The following is a 20,518-nucleotide window of genomic DNA, read 5'->3' as shown; positions in this document are numbered from 1 at the left end:
TAGCTCGCTGTCACAATCCTGCCTATTGGACTGACCCTCTGCCTTCTAGCTCCAGTTCTGTCTGTGCCTCACTGAGTGACCTTGGGAAGTCACTGAGCCTTGGTCTTCCCATCTGCACAAGGGGGAATTGCACTGGTTGGTCGCTGAGGGCCCTTGAAGCTCCAATTTCCTGTGAGTCTAGAAATCTGGATGCAGGTTATCTGTGGTCAGACTGAAAATATCTTTACATGGGTACCTGGGACGTCATGCCTGGATCCTAGCCACTCTGTGTGCCCCAACACTGCCCCAAAGTGCGTTTCTCCTGGGCATTTGCATCTATGCTCTTGGGGAGGTTAAAGATGTTTGACTAACATACAGCCCCCTTCATCCCTCCCCCTCTTTGCAAACAATCATAGAGGAGGGCTTGATACTGCCATTTGGAGCAGAAGTGGGTGGTGGGGAAATGAGGCTAAGGAGGGAGGGAGTTAGGAGTGGGCTGCACTAGAGGGGTCACTGCTCTACTCTGGGGAGCCCTGAGCTCCCAGCTGCCTATTCTAAACTAAGGTCTGATGTCAGCTTATGGCCCATTGTGCCACTGGAGAGGCTCCCCTCCCAGAGGAGTAAGAGGGCCAATTGCTCTCCAGCAAGACTTCCTGATGGGGAGGCATCTCTGTGTGCCAGGGTGGCCCTGCACGTGCTCTTGGCCTTGGTCTTGTACTCAAGGGTGAAAAGAAGGTGAGTGGAGCATCTGGCTGGGCATAGCTTAAACGCCTGAGGGATGCATATACCAGCAACTCTGGCTGAGATGCGACATTACCCCGAGCTTGCAGGACAAGGATCTGGCTTCCCTGAAACAGGACCTAGTCATCCCAGAGTAAGCTGGGATGTTCTCAAAGGATGAAGGATGGATTCATGGATAGATGGATGGATAAAATTAAACTGATTTGAGAGAAGAATATCTAATGACTTTCCGTAGAGGATTCTCTTATTTAACAGGAGAAGAAAACTAAATTTTATCTCAATGTTTTGAGCCTGATGAACTAAGAGAATAAGTCTGGAAGGGAGGGCTGCTGGTTAGGGTGTTGGAAAGGAGATGGATGTTTGGCATGGAGTATAGTGGGGGTCAGGCAAGGATGGCTTGATTTGAGACCTGTTGAGTTTGAAGCAACAGAAGGAGAGCCAAGTGGAACAAGGGATACTTGTCAAGATGGGGATGTAGATTTGGAAGCTTCATACATAGAGATGATAGCAGAGGTTCTATGAAGGAGTCAGTCCTCAAAGGAGAGACATTACGGCAAAATATGAAGAATGAGGAACCTTAGGAAGCTTGAATCAATATTGCTTGGTTTATAAATGGGCAAACTGGGCTCCAGAATTTGTCATTCATTCACCTGGCCATCCATCCATCCATCCATCCATCCATCCATCCATCCATCCATCTATCCATCCCACTCAACAAATGTATTTATTCAGTAGCTATAATGTACAAGGCAATATTCCTGAAAATGTTCATGGTTAAGGGACTGACAAGGGATAGTCAGCAAGGGGACAGTGGAGAGAGAAGCGTCTGGGAACCAAGGGAGGAGGATGTTTCCGGAAAGCCAGTAACATCCAATCTTGTGGAGCTCAAAGAGCAGGAAAGCTAAGGAAAACAATTTGGATTTGCTCTCTGGTGGATCCTGGGAGAGAATTTTGGTGAACTGTTGGCAAGGGGGAGTCATGAATGAAGGGGCTAAGGAGGGATTGTCTATGCTTCTGGAAGATGGACAGGAAGAGTTTTTGTCTCTAGCTTCTGCACCGTGCTTTTCAGTGGTGAAGCATTCTGTGCAACCAGCACATTCACCAATTACAGACATATTGCCTGAAATGTCTAAATAGGATTCCATCAGGACGGAGTTCCCTGAAATAGAGCAGATGCTCTATCACCTACCATCTAGTCATTTACTAGTGATAGCATGTGCTTTGGGAAAAACCCTGTGCCAGATGTCAGAAGACCTGGTTTCTATTCCTGGCTCTGACGCCAACCAACTGGATTACCTTGGCCAGATCATTCAATAAGAGCTGTTTATCCATACACCAATGAGGTTACTTCCCACTCCTTATCTGGTATTGTTGTTCACTTTGGACTCCCCTCAAATATACTACCTTGCAAATTGTGGCTGTTAAATAAATACATTTGTTGTGTGGATGGATGGAAGGATAGACAGGTAGGTGGATGAGCTACAAATTCTGGAGCTCAGTTTGCACATCTATAAACCAAGGGACATCAATTCAAGCTTCCTGAGATTCCTTCCATCTCCAATCATCTATGACTATGCTTTTTTTTTTTTCAATCACAATCAGAATTCTTCCAAAGTTGCTTAGAGCTAGCATACCTGGGCCAATTAAGCTTTTGAAGACCATTCCATTTAATCTCCTTGAGGTTAGAGACTGGGCCATCTATTGTCACAGCTCCAAAGCCTTTCTTCTACGATCAGAGGTAGGATCTTAGAAGACTGATACTAAGCGTTCATTGGAGGAAAAATAAATCACTTTCAACTATACGCTGATTCTCTAGAGACACATTTAAAGATATGTAGCATGTGGTTCTCATGGTAGAAAACATGCCATAGTGTTTGCCAGCTACTCCGAGATTGTTCTTGATGACAGGACATGTCCCTGTAGCCAGTTCCTGGTGAGACATCTGCATGTGGCTTTGCAGTTTCAGGATGTCCCTACATCCGTCAGCCAATCAACAGAGAATCCGGGAGCATCAGCACAGAGTCTCAGTCACAGTGTAAAAGGTAAGCTGACAGCTTGGAAAGCATCCAGAGGCGAGTGGCCAGGAGGGTGAAGGGTCTGGAAATGACTGAAAATGAGGAGTGGTTAAAAGAACTAGGGGTATTATCCAGAAGAGAAGATGACCTGGTAGCTGCTGCGAATGGTGTAGTCCAAGCTAACTTGGACTAAAGTTGATACTTTCTTCTCTGCACGGGCCTCTTGAGAACAAACCTGTGACTAGTGGATGGAAGTTACGGGGAGGCTGATTTCAGCTCATTCGAAGAACTTCAGAAGATTTGTTTCCACCGAGTTATAAGAATATCGAGTTGACGGCCCTGGGAAACAGACAGTGGGTGACAATTGCCAAGGATGGAGGAAAGACCAGGTGACTTTGGAGGTCTCTTTCAGTGTGGAGATTCCAGGATGCTAAAGAAGTTAGAACTGGAGTAAAGAGAAAGCTGTTTGCTTTGTCAGTTTAGAAACCATCTGCTGCTCTTCGCTGTGCTTCATCCCATTCCCAGCTGATCTCCTCTAAACACAGTTCTCTATTCAGCAGTTCTGGTCTCCCATCTGAAATGATTATAAACCTCTCTACTCTCTCTTTAAAAAAAAAAAAAAAAGAAAAAAGGATCTTTTTCTTTTCCAAATAAAGAGCTTAGGAGGTCTCAGCAAGACTGTACCTACATGGAGAAATCCCATAAGAAATAATTAAATAATTAAGTAAACAAACAAACAATAAACCTCCAAGCCAAAATTATATAGCAGTGAAGGCCACACCCCACCCCCAAATTCAGGTTGTCCGGCTGTCCGGAACACAGAGCTTTGTCTGTCTTCAGCATCTCTTCAGGGATGATGGATTTGCCTGACCCAAGATTGGACCTCTTCAATTCAGTTCTGGGCACGGGTAGGTGGGAAACCCTCTGAAGCTCACACCCCCTGAAGGTGGATAGAGAGGGAGAAACTCTGTCTCCATGGCAACTAGGGGTCCCAAGAATAAACAATCTTTTTTTTTTCACCTGGAGCCAAGTCTTCGAAAAGTGACTCAGCCTGAGGTTTGCACACCGGGGGCCTGCTATATGGTGGTGTTGATGTCAGTAGAGCCTCTGATGGAGAGATTTTCTTGGAATTATTCAGAGTATGGCCCACAAAATAGAAATTAATCTATCAGCTGCAAGGCCTAAAATAAAAACTGATTCACAACCACTTTATTTGTGACAACACCACTGCCAACTAGAAGTAGCCCTTGGCTCCCCGACCCAGGATTCAGTTGGGATTTTGTTCACAGTAGCGTAAACGTCCAAGCCAGAATGGCTCTTCGGGATGATTCAACCCCCTCATTTTACAGATGAGGTTTTGTTTGAAGCTTAGTTCCAAGCAGGATAGGCATCCAACAGGAAAGCATTAACATTTTCCAGAAGCAGCCCTTGCCTCCCAGCTGAAGGCTACTTTAACGCAAAAGTCCAAGTCTTGTTTCAATTAGCTCGGGTGCTCTGGGCACAATTACTAGAAAATGGGTGAGCGAGGGGGAGACCCCATGTAAAAAAGCCTTGGTGACGTGTCGACGGTCACCAGCTGAGCCCTCACTTGTGTGGTTGGTGATGGAGGGAGCAGCTCGTTCTAGGTGGCAGCTACCGGTCATCGGGGGCCACTATGGGAGAGGCACCTGCGGGACAGGGCGCAGGTAGAGGTGGCAGCTTCTGTCTCCACCAAGCTGGGTACCAGATGCAAGGGCGCCGCCTACTGGCCGAGGACACCAAGGGGCTCTCTGCATCCACTGTGGGCAAAGAAACTGTCGGGAGCTAAATGTGCTGGGCTGCTTCTCCAGGGCTCTGACCTGTTTGGAGAGGAGCCTTTTCTCCAGCTGCGTCCCCAGCACCCTCCCCCCTCCACCAACCTTGGCTTCTCCACCTGCTGCATCTCACAGGCGAACTGGGTTCCACCACACTGACCAGGTGTCGCAGAGGAGGGGCTCCAATTCCCTGGGTCAGGGGCTCTCTATGAACTCACAGAAGACCTTGCCTGCATGGGTTTCTCTTCTGCGTGTGTGTGTGTCTGTGTGTGTGTGTGTGTGTGTGTTTGAGGGAAGGGAAGACGGAGTGAGGGACATTATGCTGTGCTGACCATGCAGGTCTGTTCTGAAGCCCAGAGGAAAAAATTAGTACAAAGTAAAAGAAAGAAAATTTTGGCGTTTCCAAGAATACTTAAATAATTGCTGCTATTCTGGCCTTCAGATTGGTGGTGTGTCTGAGTAATAGTTCTGGCCTGAGTCCTTTATACCACACTGTGTCCCGGAGGGCAGGCTGGCTCTGTTGTGTCTGTAAGGATGTTCCCAGGGTGTGTGGTGCTCTGGGGGACTCCACGGCGACACAAAGGAGCCAAACACTGGGCTATAAGGAGAGATGGTGAAGATGGCGTTTCGCTGTTGAGGGACACTCCTCGGAGCTCACAATTCATAGCATTTCAGACATGTAGAGGCTTTTACGGGGCCTCTTCAGTTCCACTCCAGGCCCCTCCTCCATGGGGAAGGTGGGCTCCATGCCTGCATCCCTTCTGGGTCAGAAGACACTTACTGGGCTGCCTTGGGGCCACTCAGACCCCAGAATCCCCCCCAGTCATCCCCGCTCTGCCACCCCGGCCCCCGCCCCAGTCCCGGGTGCATCCTCAGGGCTGTCACCTGCCAGAGGTCCAGCAGGTGCCTCCTCTTTCAGCTCCTGCCCTTAAGAGGGGGCTTATAATCCGTCCATCCTCCACCCCCTCCCTGGGATGCCCTGAAAGGCTCCGCATCAGCATCCAGACACAACATACTTGTCCATTTCCACTCCCTTCTTCCCGGCTTGGACACTAATCACCAATCTCCCAGGCCAGAAAAATCCTCGCTCAGGTAGTACTACTCCTAGATCTTTCCAGACTCACACCTGGATGGAAGCTTTGGAGTTTAAGAGCCAAACATTATGTTAATTTATTCTGTGGTTCCCCCAGGATGTTTCACCTTGGAGTAATGCTGGGTTGGTGTCTCCCTATCCAAGTGGGGAAGAGTCACATTTTAAGGCAAAATTGGGGGGAGGGAATTCAAAACAGTTCCTACTACACATGTCATCTTGTCCCCGCTGCCTTGCTCTCACCCCATGGCTTATCTATCCCTCTTCTGAGTGGGGCTGTGTCACCTCAGATGGCAGCTCCTTCTAGTGATGGCTGCAGGGAGGAAAGGCCGGGACATGTGTCTCTTCGGGTTGCTGTGGAAGGAGCCCATGGCCCTGAAGGTGTGTCCTGGGTTCCCAGAGCCTGAGCTTTGCTCCTGGGCTCCCACCCACGGACCCTGCTGAAATTCTGGGCTGCATAGCAAAGGGTTCAAACCCATGGCTTTGGCATTTGTATCTGGGGTTCTGACCTCCTAGGCATGCCACCTTAGGGAAGGACTTAATTCCCCCAGCCTTAGTTTTCTCATCTGTAAAATGGGGTTAGCAGTACAATCCACAGTCCCTTTTCTGAAATCCTTGGGGTCAGATATGCTCCAGAATTCAGAATTTTTCAGCTTCAATCATGTAACTTGGTGTATCTACTCTATAGGACATAACACCCACTGGGGTCTGAAAACACCTTGTAATCAAACACATTAGTGTTTCTGCCACTGAACTTTTGAGCAGTCACACTACATAAAATAAAGACCATAAATTGTCTTGTGTCTGTTCAGTTCAAATTTTGTTACCAAACAATTTTTTTAAAAATTCTTGTTCAATTTTCAGAGCCTTGAAGGGTTGTGGTTACAGATAAGGGTCAGGCTACCCTGTGTCTCTGTAGATAATGGCATGCAGCACAAAGAGGTAAAAAAATGTTCATGGTTTGATGCCAGACCAAACACAGCTGTGAACCTTGGGATAAGACAAGTCTCCTGAGAAGGCCAAGGGTGATGGGTGGGGAGAATCATTCTGGAGCAGCTGTGCCGTTACCCAAGTGTGTGGACAGTTGGTTCAAACTCCAGAGATCTTGAGCCTCAGCCATCACAGACCCCTGAGCCTTTCCAGGCGTCTGATCAATCCTCCTCCTGAGCTGAATCTTTCTCTGGTGGGTCCTCGGTGAAGACCACTGCCATGTTGGTGGCGGTGACCAGTAGGACCAGAACGACCACCACCTAATCGTCCTCAGGCCTGGGCTCCCCAACCATTATGGGTTGCTGCCTCCGACGGCTGCAGCTGCTCTCCACCTGCGTGGCCTTCTCCCTGGGGGCCAGCGTGGGCACCTGGCAGGGGCCCATAGGTAACTGGTCCATGTTCATCTGGTGCTTCTGCTTCGTCGTGACCCTCATCACCCTCATAGTCGAGTTATGTGAGCTCGAGGATCACTTCCCCTTCTCCTGGGACAACTTTCTCATCACCTGCAACTGCTACTCTGCCCTCCTCTGCCTCTCAGCCTCCATCATCTACCCCACCACCTACATTCAGTTCTTGCCCGACAGCCGCTACCGGGACCGCGCTGTCACCTCCACTGCATTCTCCTGCCTCGCTTTTGTGGCTTATGCCATGGAAGTGGCCTGGACTAGGGCCCAGCCCAACGTGATCACAGGCTATATGGCCACCGTGCCAGGCCTGCTCAAGGGACTGGAGACCACTGTGGCCTGTGTCATCTTCGTCTTCATCAGCAGCCCCTACCTGTACCTGCAGCAGCCGGCCCTGGTGTGGTGTGTGGCCGTGTACTCCATCTGCTTCCTCCTGTCATCTGTGGCCCTCCTGCTGAACCTGGGCAAGTGTGACAACAGGCTGCCTGTCCCCTTCCCCATTTTCCAGGTTGTGCTCACCCTGCTCTCCGTCCTCCTCTACGCCAGCGCCCTGGTCCTCTGGCCGCTCTACCAGTTCAACCAGAAGTTCGGCGGCCAGCCCCAGCGGTCCAGCGACGTGAGCTGCAGCGATAGACTCACCTCCTTGGTGTGTACCTGGAACCAACGACTGGCTGTGGCCGGTCTGACAGCCATCAACCTGCTGATTTATGTGACGGACCTGGTGTTCTCGGCCCACCTGGATTTTGTCAGGGGCTGAGGCTTTGCCCAGGGGCTCCTGACTCCTCTTCTCACCTGAAGTTCATTTCCAAGCCCTGACGTCCTCTGATGTGCTCTTCCTGGCTCCCTCTCTCCCTTCTCGCATCCTTCCCCATTCATCTCGCTCTCCTTGCTGTTTCCTCCCCTCCTTCCGCTCTGTCTCCTTCCTGTTTTGTGTGGTTGCCCACATTCTGTTTTGCCTCTTTCTCTTTTCACTCTCTTATTTTCCAGATTTTCTACTTTGGGGCCCTTTTCTGGTCATCTTTGTTTTCTCGTGTCCTGTGTCCTGACCGCCTCTTCCCCTTTTCCTTCTTCTGATCCATTGGGACCCTGAGCTTCTTCCTCCTCTGCCCACCGCCCCCCTCCCACCTCCTAAGGTGCTGACTCCACATCACACAGCCCTCTGTGCAGCTGTTCACACCCTGGGCCTCCGGAGGGGCCTCACAGCCAAGGCATGCCTGTGCCCCTGGCGGTGCCTTCGTTGGTGTGTGTATATGGGTTTGGGGTGTGCTGGTGAGTAGGTAGGGATTGGGCCTCACTTCCTCCCAGTGGAGGGGGCTGTACAATGCACCTCCCCTTTATTTAAAAAAAAAAAATCTCTGGAGGGCAATAATTTCCAGCAGTCAGGAGGCTTAAAGCAGAGACCCTGGGTCCCTAGGCCCCAGCTGGTGCTCAGCCCTGCCTGACACTGGCTCCAGAATTTTTCCCGGCTTACTAAAACCCACCTCCTAGAGGTCACCTTAAAGGACGCAGGGGCTGAATGCCTTCCATCTGAACTACTCTCTGGGGGATCAAAATAGGAGCTGGCAAAAAACTGCACGGTCTTGAAGACAACTGTCTGAAGTATTTGTGAGGGGCAGCGATGTGGCCCTCCTGCCTCAGAGTTCAAAACAGCATGTCCTGCCTCTGCGGGGAGAAGAAAATGGCCACTGCCAGCCTTAAAGCTGATGTTAGCCTGGAATTTTTTTTCTTTTTTTTTTTCTGGTCAGGAGGGCAAAAATTACTGGATGGCCCTGTTCTTTTTTTTTTTTTTTTTTTCTAACAAAGATAAGATTGAGTTTAATTGTTTGTCTTAGAATTTTTTTTCTTTTTTAAAAAATATCTTTATTGAGTATAATGGCTTTACAATGTTGTGTTAGTTTCTGCTGTAAAACAAACAAAGTGAATCAGGTCTACGTATACATATATCCCCATATCTCCTCCCTCTTGAGCCTCCCTCCCACCCTCCCTATCCCACCCCTCTAGGTCATCACAAAGTATCAAGCTGATCTCCCTGTGCTATGCAGCAGCTTCCCACTAGACGGCCCTGTTCTTAAAGGCGGAGTTTCTTTTCTATTTCGGGGGGGGGGAAAGTGGGTTGAATGGGTGGGGATTTCAGCTGCTGCAGTCAAAGGAATTGCAGTGCTTGAGTATGTGGTGCACACACGTGTTTCTGTATGTCGGTGGCTTTTTGTTGCTCCTTCCTGCTTCTCTGGGACTCATGCCTAAAGTGACCTATATAAATGTAGAAATATATATATATATATATATTTTTTTTCTTTTTCTTTTAATTACCTGGAGCTTCTGGTCCCCGTCAGCCCCTGCTGTCAGTCATAGAGAGAAATCTTGTCCTTTCTTCCACATCCATAACGTTCTTTTTTTTAAAACCTCAATACAAAGATAAAAGAAAAAAAGAAAACAAAAATGAAACCAACAAAATCCACAGATCCTAATTGCCCCAAATTTGACTAGAAATCAGAAGCAGCCTAGCTTTTAAAGGGGCCTTGCCAGCTCCTGGATGCCTCTCTTTAAAGGTGTGTGCTTTGTGCATACTGAGTGTGTAGTTGTGTGCGGTGTCAGTGGGCAGGCATGCATTAAGACCAGCAGCCCTTTGTATGACTGTTGGCAGGGAAGTCACCCCAAGCCTTCTTCCTCTCCTGTTTTCAGCCACAAAGGCTCAGAGTCCAGCATCCTAGTGTCACCAGGGCCAGAGAAGCCAGGCAAGCAGAGCTGTGGGGGAGAGGCAGGGGAAGGACCTGCACTGCTGCCACTCACTCCTGTATTGGGATGAAGCAAGAAGCAGGCAAATCTTAAGAAGGAATGAAATAAAATTCATATTTTAAGATGAGACAAGAAAAATTTATTTGGCCAAATTCACCTAAAGCTGGGTTAAAAAGTTAAACAGATTTCTTTATTGCAGGACTTCTTAGGACCTTGTATAGATTAGTGTGCATTACAAAATTACCGAAAGAGGTATATAGCAGTAAGTGACTCCCAAACTTATGTGATCAGGGAACTCTTTTTTTTCGTGGAACATCATGGGCTAGTGTTCCATGGGATACCCTTTGGGAACCATCCGTCACATCTCCCCCGCCCCCCCACTGCCCCCAGACTGGTTCAACAGCTTGGCTTGAAAGGGTCTAACAAAATCACCTCCCACGGTGGTCCATCTCCTTTGGGGCAGCTTTCATTCCTTAGCGGGTGCAAAGCCCACTTGCCCTGCTCTCTGGACTTGCACAGAGAATTTCAATCCCTGTTCAGCTGGAGAGTTCTCTGAAAAGTTCTCAAGTGTCCTTGTGTTTCCTGGCACCCCGTGCTCTAGACTGAATGTCTCTGCATTAAGTCAGGTTCTCCTTCAGGGCAGGAACTGGGCTTTGCTGTGGTATCTGCAGTGCCCAACACACAGTAAACGCATGGTAAATAGTTGTTTAGGACAGAAATGAATAGAGCCTCCACAGTTCTCTCACGCACACCTCAACGGTGCCCCCATCTCCAGACCTGCCACGGTCCTGGCTGCCTGTGTTGATGGGCTGTGGAGCCACACATGGCGGCTCACACGTTTCCTGTGACATTCAGTCTCCAACGCTCATTGCTCCTTGGATACTTGACTCTCCAGATCCCACAGCTCTCTTACACATAATCTCATGATGGCATCTTGATCCCTCCTCAACGCCTTTGCACAAGCTGTTCCTTTGCCCGGGACATGGCCACCTCTTTATCAGTCTTCAGGTCTCTGCTGAAATGTCACCTGTGTAGAAGGATCTTCCAAAAGTACATCTGCCCATCAGGCTCCATCCTAAGACCCTGTTTGTTCTCTTCATCGTGCTGGTCACTACCTGAAGTTTTCTTGTTAGAGTATTTAACAAGTTTATGGGTTTGTCATCTGACGCTCCCACCGGAGGCTCCACGCGGACAGATGTCTAGTCTCTGCTGTCACCTCTGTGACAAGGGGCCAAGTCAGTCCTGGGCATGGTGTGGGCACAGTACATTTTGGACAAATGAACAACTGAAATCAGTAATCATTGGGGGAAGGGGGTGTTCTTATCACACACACACAAAATGATAATTATTACAATAAAGGGGGTGGGAGGAAACTTTGGAGGCGATGAATATGTTTATGGCCTTGATAGTGGTGATGGTTTCATGGGTGTATATTTATCCCCAAACTCATAGAGTTGTATACATTAAATATTTACATATGTTTACATGTCAATTATACCTCAATAAAATTGTTTTTTAAAAAATAAAATGTAGTTAAAAGTGCTACACAGTAACATGGGAAAGTGAGTAGAATACTTAAAAGACAAATCACATGTAGCACAATTATAATAATATAAAAATAAGTTTTTATGTTGAGATAAATTACAAAGAAATACATGTTTCTATTACTTAAAAAAAAAAACAAACCATCAATCATGGAGGTCTTGTCATCCAAGACGACGCAGACTCTCTTTCCACATTTCATCATAAACGCTCCTGTCACTGTTCAGTCAGACTCCCAGGGGCAGAGCGAGGCTTTGAGTCGCTGACGTTCTAGCAGAGGCTGATTCATCAGGAGCTGCCTCTGGCTGCCTGGCCAGCTCCGTGCAGTCGAGCCTGTGAAAGACCCTTGTCATGTTTCACTGTGTGGTCCTTCACGAGGATTGGCTAGGCTGACCGAGAATTTTAATTTTTCGAAAAAATTCAAACCGTCTTGAAACACACAAGCCAAGCATCCAGGTGCAGGTGGGAAGGTTGAGCACATTTATTGGGAGGCTCCTCAAGGAGATGCAGAGGCAGGAGCCCAGGCTGCGTCCCTGATGCTCTGGCTGGTGTACCCCTTTCCTAGACTCCCTTCCCAAAGCACTCAGTGCCCGGGTGCCCAGAGGGAGGGGCGGGGGCGCTGGGAGCATGGGGTCTGAGATGGTTAAGGGAGCAGGAGGGAGATGTGAGGCTACAGCTGCCCTGGGGGGCATCAAATGTCTGGCGCCCTTGGCCCCTCCCCATCATCAAGACCAGTTGAATGTTTGTTCCCTGAATATTTCATAAGTCTGCCCCCATTTTCCACCTCTGAAAGTGTCTTTGCTCAAGGCCCATCATTACACACCTCGACTGTGGAATTAGCCCGAAAACTGGCCACCCAGTTTCTTGGCCGGCCTCCATTCTGTTTTTCTCCTAACGGCCAGAGTGACAGTTCCAAAGTGGGAATGTGATTGATCAGCCCCTTCCTTACAGAATGTCAGTGAGGCATCATCACTTATAGCTAAAATCCAACTTATTTCTCAGGTGTTCAGGCCCATCCACTTTGGACCCTGTCTGCTGCACCTGCAATACCTCCCTTACTCCCTGCCTCACTTGTTGTGCTCAGGTAAGACCCAGGAGCTTGTGGTGACCTGCCCATACCAGGTTCCTTCACAGAAGTGTCAGTCTGGGAGCAATGGGAGATGGAGTTGGTGGAATCCAGTTAGGCTTCCTGGAGGAGGTGATTAAGGGTCAAGTCTTAAAAGACAAATAAAGGTTAACAAGGCAAAGAAGAGAGGAAGAGTTTTGGGTTTTATGATTTGCTCAAGGATCTCATGAATCTTCAGTGGTGGAGTTGATGTGACTGCGGCTTGTGTGTGGGAGGGGGAAGGAGAAGGGAGAATTGAGCGTGGCCAACTGGAGGCCGGTATATATGCCCACTTGGGTCAAGAATGAGGCTGTGGGGTGGCACAAGGTAAGGAGTTGGAGCTGAGACACTTTGGAAAAGCCAGGATCACGTGGCCTGCAGCCTCAGAGCAAGGGTAGACAAGGAAAACCATGTCCTTTAGCAAGAGGAAATGTCAGGGCTGATATCCACCTCCACAGGAGGTTTGGATTTTTTTTTTTAGGTCTCCACAGAAGAAATCAAAATCTCAGGGCTTCAGTTCTTGTGAAGTGGGCCCAAATGTGCATGATCTCTGAGGTCCAACAACTCTAACCTGGGAAATTAACTCAATCAGTGCCCAGCAGACGACTGGCCTGGAGGGTCCTGAGCAGGAGCAAGTGCAGTTATTCTGGGTGAAGCTCCTAACCCAGGCAGCAGGATCCTCCCAGGAAAAGGGGGTCCTGTAAAAGGGGGCTCTGAGTTTAATGACAAAGTACACGAGGGAACAATCCACTGTGAATCACAAGAACTCCAGTGAACAGACACCAATCTGAAAGAGAAAACAAACAAATATGCTTAATACAATTAAGCACATTAGAAAAAGACACCAGGAAGAGAGGACAGGAAGATATGAGAGAGAACCCTAATGGGTTGAAGAATGTCCTCCTAAAATTCAAGTCTACTCAGAACCTCAGAATGTGGCCTTATTTAGAAATAGGGTCTTTGTAGAAATGATTATTTAAGAATCTTGAGATGGAAATCATCCTGGATGGAGGGTGGGCCCACAATCCAGTGACTGGAGTCTTTATAAGACGAAGGACAGAGAGATTTGCACACACAGAGTTGAGAGAAGATGAGCACGTGAAGGTGGAGGCAGAGATGCAGTTAAGCGGCCACAAGCTAAGGGGCCTCCAGAAGCTAAAAGAGCAAAGGAACGACCCTCCCCTGGAGTATCAGAAGCAGCATGGCCCTCCTGATCCCTTGATTTCACACTTCTGGCCTCCAGGACTGTGAGAGAATACATTTCTGTTGTTTTAAACCCCCAAGCTCGTGGTAACTTGTTGCAGTAGCCCTAGGAAACAAAGATGAATAAAAAAATAGAAAATAGAGTCTTTGTCATATTTTTAGAAATTTCCAGAAAAGCTTGCCCACCTCTGGTTCCAGAGCGTGGTGGTCACGTGGATCCAAGGACCCCTTGTCCTAATCCTGTGGTGCCCCAATGTGTGAGACTCACAGGGTAGGATCCACTGATCTAGAGATGGGTGGTCGGTCTAAAGGCCCACAGGAGCCAGGGTGGAAGGAGGTAAGTAAAGGGGATGGAGACGACTAAGGCCCACTGGAGAGGACCACCTGCATCTGTCGGGGGATAGTAGAAAAGCAAGATGCACTGTGCATGACACGGTCTCATGTTTATAAAATAGGAAAAAAATTTACAGATACCCCTGCAAACATGGGTGCATATATGTACACACATGTCTAAATATGGTTTCAGAGCACGTGAAATGTGTTGAAGGCTGTATCTGCGGTTGAGGACATATGGATGCTCCCTGGATGGGGGGGTGGACGCGCCTGTCAGCAGGCAGGAAGCCTGGCCACGCCGAAGAGAGGAAACTGGGCACATGTGATGTGATCAGAGTCCTGCTTTATGTCCATTATACATGAGAATAAGAAAATATAGAAAATACTAAACAGAGATGAAGAATGAAAAGCAACATAAAGGGGGTAGCAGCTGCTCAGCTCCAGCCCCCACCCCACCACCCTCAAGGGAACATAGCCCAGTGACACAAGATCACGTCAACATGCCTGGCTGCTGGGCAGGCAGGGCTCAGCCACATCTAGGATGTGCTCTGACAGGGGCACCATTTCCACGCTCACAGATTAGAGTGGAGGAGGTGCTGGTGGGAAACTCAGGCAAACCTGTTGCTTTACAGGTGGAGGTATTGTGGCCCAGAGAGGGCACATGCCTTACCCAGGGTCACACAGCTGGAACCCCCATGCCTTTTTTTCTCCAAGTTCTGCTTCTGTGGCATTAAACTGATCCAAAGTTGTCATTTAGCTTTAAGTGTAAATCGCACAGTCACTTTGTGGAGGTAAGTTGGGAACAAATTCGGGGACAGACAGCATGACACCCCCAGCTTCCCTCAGAGCCAGTGCCCCTCCCCCCACCCCTGGCAGTGCTTACTGGAAGGCCAGCAGGCTCCAGGGCTCCACTGGCAACTGGGCTGAAGGAGCCTTGTGAGTCCAGGTAAGTTCTCGGGGTTTGCTCTGTGTTTCTCTTTCCAGCCTCAGCTTTTCCCAGGGTTTATTATCAGCGAAGGTGACAAGGCCCCTGATGGCAGGAAGCTGGCTGCGGGCTCAGGGTGCTGGCCCTTAAGCACTGGGGGTGCCTCTCGGCAAATAGTCCCTTTGAAACAGGGCAGCTGTCCCTGAGGAGGGAGCAGGCTGGGGAGGAGCTCTCAGTCTCCCACACCCTGGGACCCTTGCAGGAGGCCCTGTGTGAGGCAGGACTGCAGCCCTGCTGGCGGGACCGTCTTGGGCAGGTGTCCTGGGCAATTCCCTGGTCTCCATGATCCCTGCCACGCTCGCCACGTGTCCCCTGTCCCAACCCTGAAACCCCTTTAGGCCCCCGTCCTCCCTCCCTCAGTTCCATTCCAGCCCCTCCTCCATGGGGAAGGTGGGCTCCATGCCTGCATCCCTTCTGGGTCAGAAGACACCTACTGGGCTGCCTCAGGGCCACTCGGACCCCGGAATCCTCCCCAGCTCATCTCCACTCTGTTGCCCCCGCCCCAGTCCCAAGTGCATCCTCAGGGCTGTCACCACCCAGAGGTCCAGCAGGTGCCTCCTCTTTCAGCTCCTGCCCTTAAGAGGGGGCCTATCATCCGTCCATCCTCCACCCCCTCCCTGGGATGCCCTGAAAGGCTCCGCATCAGCATCCAGACACAACATCCTTGTTCATTTCCAATCCCTTCTTCCCGGCTTGGACACTAATCACCAATCTCCCAGGCCAGAAAAATCCTCGCTCAGGTAGGACTATTGCTAGATCCTTCCAGACTCGCACCTGGATGGCAGCTTTAGAGTTTAAAAGCCAAATATATGTTAATTTATTCTGTGGTTCCCCCAGAATGCTCCACCTTGGAGTAATGCTGGGTTGGTGTCTTTTTTCCCAAATGGAGAAGAGTCACATGTTAAGGCAAAACTGGGGGGTGACGGGTGGGATTCAAACAGTTCCTACTTCCCATATCATCTTGTCCCCGCTGCCTTGCTCTTACGCCATGGCTTATCTCTGTTCACCCCTGAAGCTGCTGGGTCACCGGGTGGGGCTGGGTCACCTCAGATGGCAGCTCCTTCTAGTGATGGCTGCAGGGAGGAAAGGCCAGGACACATGTCTCTTCAGGTTGCTGTGGAAGGAGGCCATGGCCCTGAAGGTGTGTCCTGGGTCCCAGAGCCTGAGTTTTGGTCCTGGGCTCCCACCCACATGCCCTGCTGAAATGCTGGGCTGTAGAGCAAAGAGTTCAAACTCACAGCTATGGCACTTTTATCTGGGGCTCCCACTTTCTAGCCATGCAATCTTAGGGAAGTGCTGAAGTCCCTGAGCCTTAGTTTTCTCATCTGTAAAACGCGGTTAGCAGTACAATCCACGATCCTTTTTCTGAAACACTTCAGGTCAGATATGATCCAGAATTCAGAATTTTTCAGCTTCAATTATGCAACATGGTGTATCTACTCCATAGAATATAACACCCCACCGGAGTCTGAAAGCACCTTGTAATCAAACATATTAGTGTTTCTGCCACCGAGCTTTTGAGCATGCACACTAAGTGCAATAAATAAAAAACATAAATTATCTCACGTCTGTGCAGGTCAAATTTTGTTACCAAATGAATTTTTAAAAAATTCTTGTTCCATTTTCAGAGCCTTGAAGGGTTGGGACTGTAGATAAGGACCATCCTAAGCATCCTGTCTGCGTAGATAATGGCCCACAGCTCAAAGAGATTAAACAAATGTTCATGGTTTGAGGCCAGACCAAACATGGCTGTGAGCTTTGGAATAAGACAAGTCTCCTGAGAAGGCCAAGGGTGATGGGTGGGGAGAATCATTCTGGAGTAGCTGTGCTGTTACCCAAGTGTCTGGGCCATTGGTTCAAACTCCACTGATCCTGAGCCTCAGCCGTCACAGGCCCCTGAGCCTTTTCCAGGAGTCTGACTCCAGAGCTGGATTTTTCACTGGCGGGTCCTCAGCAAAGACCACTGCCATATCGGGGACATAGACCTGCACGACCATCACGACCTCCACGTGACCGTCCGCAGCTCTTTGACCATCATGGGCTACTTTCTCAGCCTGCTGCAGCTGCTCTCCACCTGTGTGGCCGTCTCCCTGGTGGCCAGTGTGGGCACCTGGAGGTGGGCCATGGGTGACTGGTCCATGTTTGGTGCTTCTGCTTCGTCGTGACCTTAACATCTTCATAGTTGGGTTACATGGGCTCCAGTCCCGCCTCCACCTCTTCTGGGACAGCCTTGTCGTCACCTGTGCCTGCCATGCCACCCTCTTACGCCTCTCGGCCTCCATCGTCTTTGCCATCACCTACATCCAGTTCTTGCCTCACAGCCCCTTTCGGGACCACGCCATCGCTGCCACTGCATTCTCTTGGGCGGTTTCTGTGGCTCATGCCACCCAAGCGGCCTGGACCTGTGCCCTGACTGGCGAGTTCTCCTGCTATACGCTCACCTTGCCAGGCCTGCTCAACAGGCTGGAGATCTTCATGGCCTGTGTCATCTTCACTTTCATCAGCAGCCCCCACCTGTATCAGCAGCAGCCGGCCCTGGTGTGATGCGTGGCCGTGTACCCCATCTGCTTCCTCCTAGCAGCCACGGCCATCTTGCTGAACTGGTGCAACTGGAACAACAGGCTTCCTATCCCCTCCCTCATTTTCCATTTGGGGCTGACCCTGCTCTCCGTCCTCCTCTACACCTCCGCTGTGGTCCTCTGGCCGCTCTACCAGTTCGTCAAGAAGTTCGGCAGGCAGCCCCAGAGATCCAGTGATGTGAGTTGCCGTGATAGACTCACCTCCTATGTGTGCGTCTGGGAACCATGGCTGCCTATGGCCATCTTGACAGCCATCAACCTGCTGATTTATGTGGTTGCCCTGGTGGATTTGGCCCGCTGGTTTTTTTTATCAGGTTCTGAGGCTCTGCACAGGGCTTCCCGATTCCCTCTTGTCAATGGGAGTTTCTACACCGAGCTCTGACGTCCTCTGATATCATCTTCCTGGCTCCCTCTCTCCCTTCTCACATCCTTCCCCATTCATCTCTCTCTCTTTGCTGTTTCCTCCCCTCCTTCTGCTCTGTCTCCTTCCTGTTTTGTGTGGTTGCCCAGATCCTGTTTTGCCTCTTTCTATTGCTGCCCTCATCTTTTCTACATTTTCTGCTTTGGGGCCCCTTTTCTGGTCATCTTTGTTTTCTCGTCTCCTGTGTCCTGACCGCCTCTTCCCCTTTTCCTTCTTCTGATTCATCGGGACCCTGAGCTTCTTCCTCCTCTGCCCACCGCCCCCCTCCCACCTCCTAAGGTGCTGACTCCACATCACACAGCCCTCTGTGCAGCTGTTCACACCCTGGGCCTCCGGAGGGGCCTCACAGCCAAGGCATGCCTGTGCCCCTGGAGGTGCCTTCGTTGGTGTGTGTGTGTGAAGGTTTGGGGTGTGGGGTGGGTAGCTAGGCACTGGGCCTCCTTTCCTCCAGTGGAGGGGGGTGTACAGTGCACCACCCCTTTAAGTTTAAAAAAAAACAAACCTCTGGAGGTCAATAATTCCCAGTGGGCGGGAGACTTAAAGCAGAGACTTGGACCACTAAGCCCCCCCTTGTGCTCAGCACCACATGAGATTGGCTCCAGAATTTTTGCAGGTTTACTAAAACCCACTGCCTAGAGGCCATTTAGAGGAAGCAAAGGGTGGATGCCTTTCATTCTAGCTACTCTCAGAGGAATCAAAAAAGGAGCTGGTGAAGAACCGCAGGGTCTTGAAGACAACTGTCTGAAGTATTTGTGAGGGCCAGTGTTCAAAACACTGCTCTCCTGCCTCAGTGTTCAAAACAGCATGTCCGGGGCTTCCCTGGTGGCGCAGTGGTTAAGAATCCGCCTGCCAATGCAGGGGACACAGGTTCGAGTCCTGGTCTGGGAAGATTCCACGTGCCATGGAGCAACTAAGCCCGTGCACCACAACTACTGAAGCCCATGCGCCTAGAGCCCGCGAGCCACAACTACTGAGCCCGCGTGCCTAGAGTCCGTGCTCCGCAACAAGAGAAGCCACCGCAATGAGAAGCCCGTGCACCGCAACAAAGAGTAGCCCCTGCTCGCCACAACTAGTGAAAGCCCATGCGCAGCAACGAAGACCCAACACAGCCAAAAATAAAAACAAATAAATAAATAAATTTATTTAAAAAAAACAAACAGCATGTCCTGCCTCTGCAGGGAGAAGAAAATGGCCACTGCCAGCCTTAAAGGTGATGTTAGGTTGGTTTTTTGCTGTTTTTCTTTTCTTTTCTTTTTTCTGGTCAGGAGGGCAAAAATTTGTGAATAGCCCTGTTCCTAAAGGGGAAGTTTCTTTTCATTTTTTGTTTTTTTCAGAGGGGTGGCTTTGGAGGGTGGGGATCGCTTCTGCCGTAGTGAAAGGAATTGCATCGCTTGACTGGGTGGCACACACAGAGGTGTGCTTTTGTGTGCCAGTTGCTTTCTCTGCTGCTTTGTGCTTCTCTGGGACTCATGAATAAGGTGATCTATATGAATGTATAAATGTATATATATATATCTTATTTCCAGGAGCTTCTGGTTTGCATCAGCCCCTGCTGTCCATCATAGAGAAAAGCCTTGTGCCTTCTCACATACGTAATGTAATTTTTTTTAACCTCAATATAAAGATGAACAAAACAAAACAAGAAAACAAAAAAACCCCCAAATCAACAGATTCTAATTGACCCAAATTTGCCTAGATCTCACAAGAGGCCCAACAGATTTCCCTCCTCCCCGAAACCACCTTCTATGGGAGCCCCTCCCACTGTCTCCACACCCGCACCTGAGCCAGAGCTTAGGGAGTGGCCCATCCCTGGGAAACTAGAGGTCGGGCCCCATCCCAATGCCCAACATCCTGTTTGCTAACTCTTCAAAGGCCTCTGTCAGCCCCTGGATGCCTCTCTTTAAAGGTGTGTGCCTGTCTGCCTGCTCAGTGTGCATGTTTGCCTGTGTATGTGCATGTATGTCCGTGGCACCATCGGCCCTTTACAGTAACTGGTGGTTGTGAAGACACCAAAGCCTTCTTCCTCTCCTGTTCTCAGCCGCAAAGCCTCAGCATCTTTTGAGTCACCAGGCCCAGAGGGGCCAGGCAAGCAGAGTTGTTGGGGGAGGGGCAGGGGAAGGACCCCCCACTGCTGCCACTCACTCCTGTACTGGGGTGAAGCATGTGATCTTCACCTAGTGGCAGGTTAGGTGGAGGGGGAGGGCTCCCAGGAGGGGGTCCCCATGACAGGCAAATCTTAAGAAGCAATGCAATAAAATTCATATTTTAAGGCAAGACAAGAAAAATTTCAACATAAAAATTTTCTCTGCCCATTTGGGCCTCCTCCCTCCCTTCTGGTGTGCATTGTGCATCTGCATTATGCGTTAACCAGACCTCCCTGTGGGCAGAAATACCTGCTCCACCATAAAGAGCAATTTTCTTCTTCTGGCCTCAGCCATGTAACTCCTTAGAAGATAACACTACTTACTTATGACCTCATTAATGTCACTAGCTATATTATTTGCACTCTGCCTTTTTTACAAGATAATTGTTTCTTGCATTAACAAATGTGTGATTGAGCCTCTGATAAAAATAATGATGACCAAGTGAGTTGAAACGATTG

General features: G+C 49.6%; 1 pseudogene across 1 annotated transcript; it reads left to right on the top strand.

Annotated features, from left to right (window-relative positions):
- The first annotated feature begins 1,459 nt into the window (after positions 1 to 1,459).
- LOC309655633 (myeloid-associated differentiation marker pseudogene) lies at positions 1,460 to 18,417 on the top strand (annotated as a pseudogene). Its single transcript has 2 exons — positions 1,460 to 7,767; positions 17,018 to 18,417. The product of its transcript is annotated as a myeloid-associated differentiation marker pseudogene (transcript).
- The last annotated feature ends 2,101 nt before the right edge of the window (positions 18,418 to 20,518 follow it).

The sequence above is a fragment of the Balaenoptera physalus genome (assembly GCF_965194825.1).
Source record: "Balaenoptera physalus genome assembly, chromosome: 2".
Classification (NCBI taxonomy): Eukaryota; Metazoa; Chordata; class Mammalia; order Artiodactyla; family Balaenopteridae; genus Balaenoptera; species Balaenoptera physalus.
This window is presented reverse-complemented; position numbering and strand designations above follow the sequence as displayed.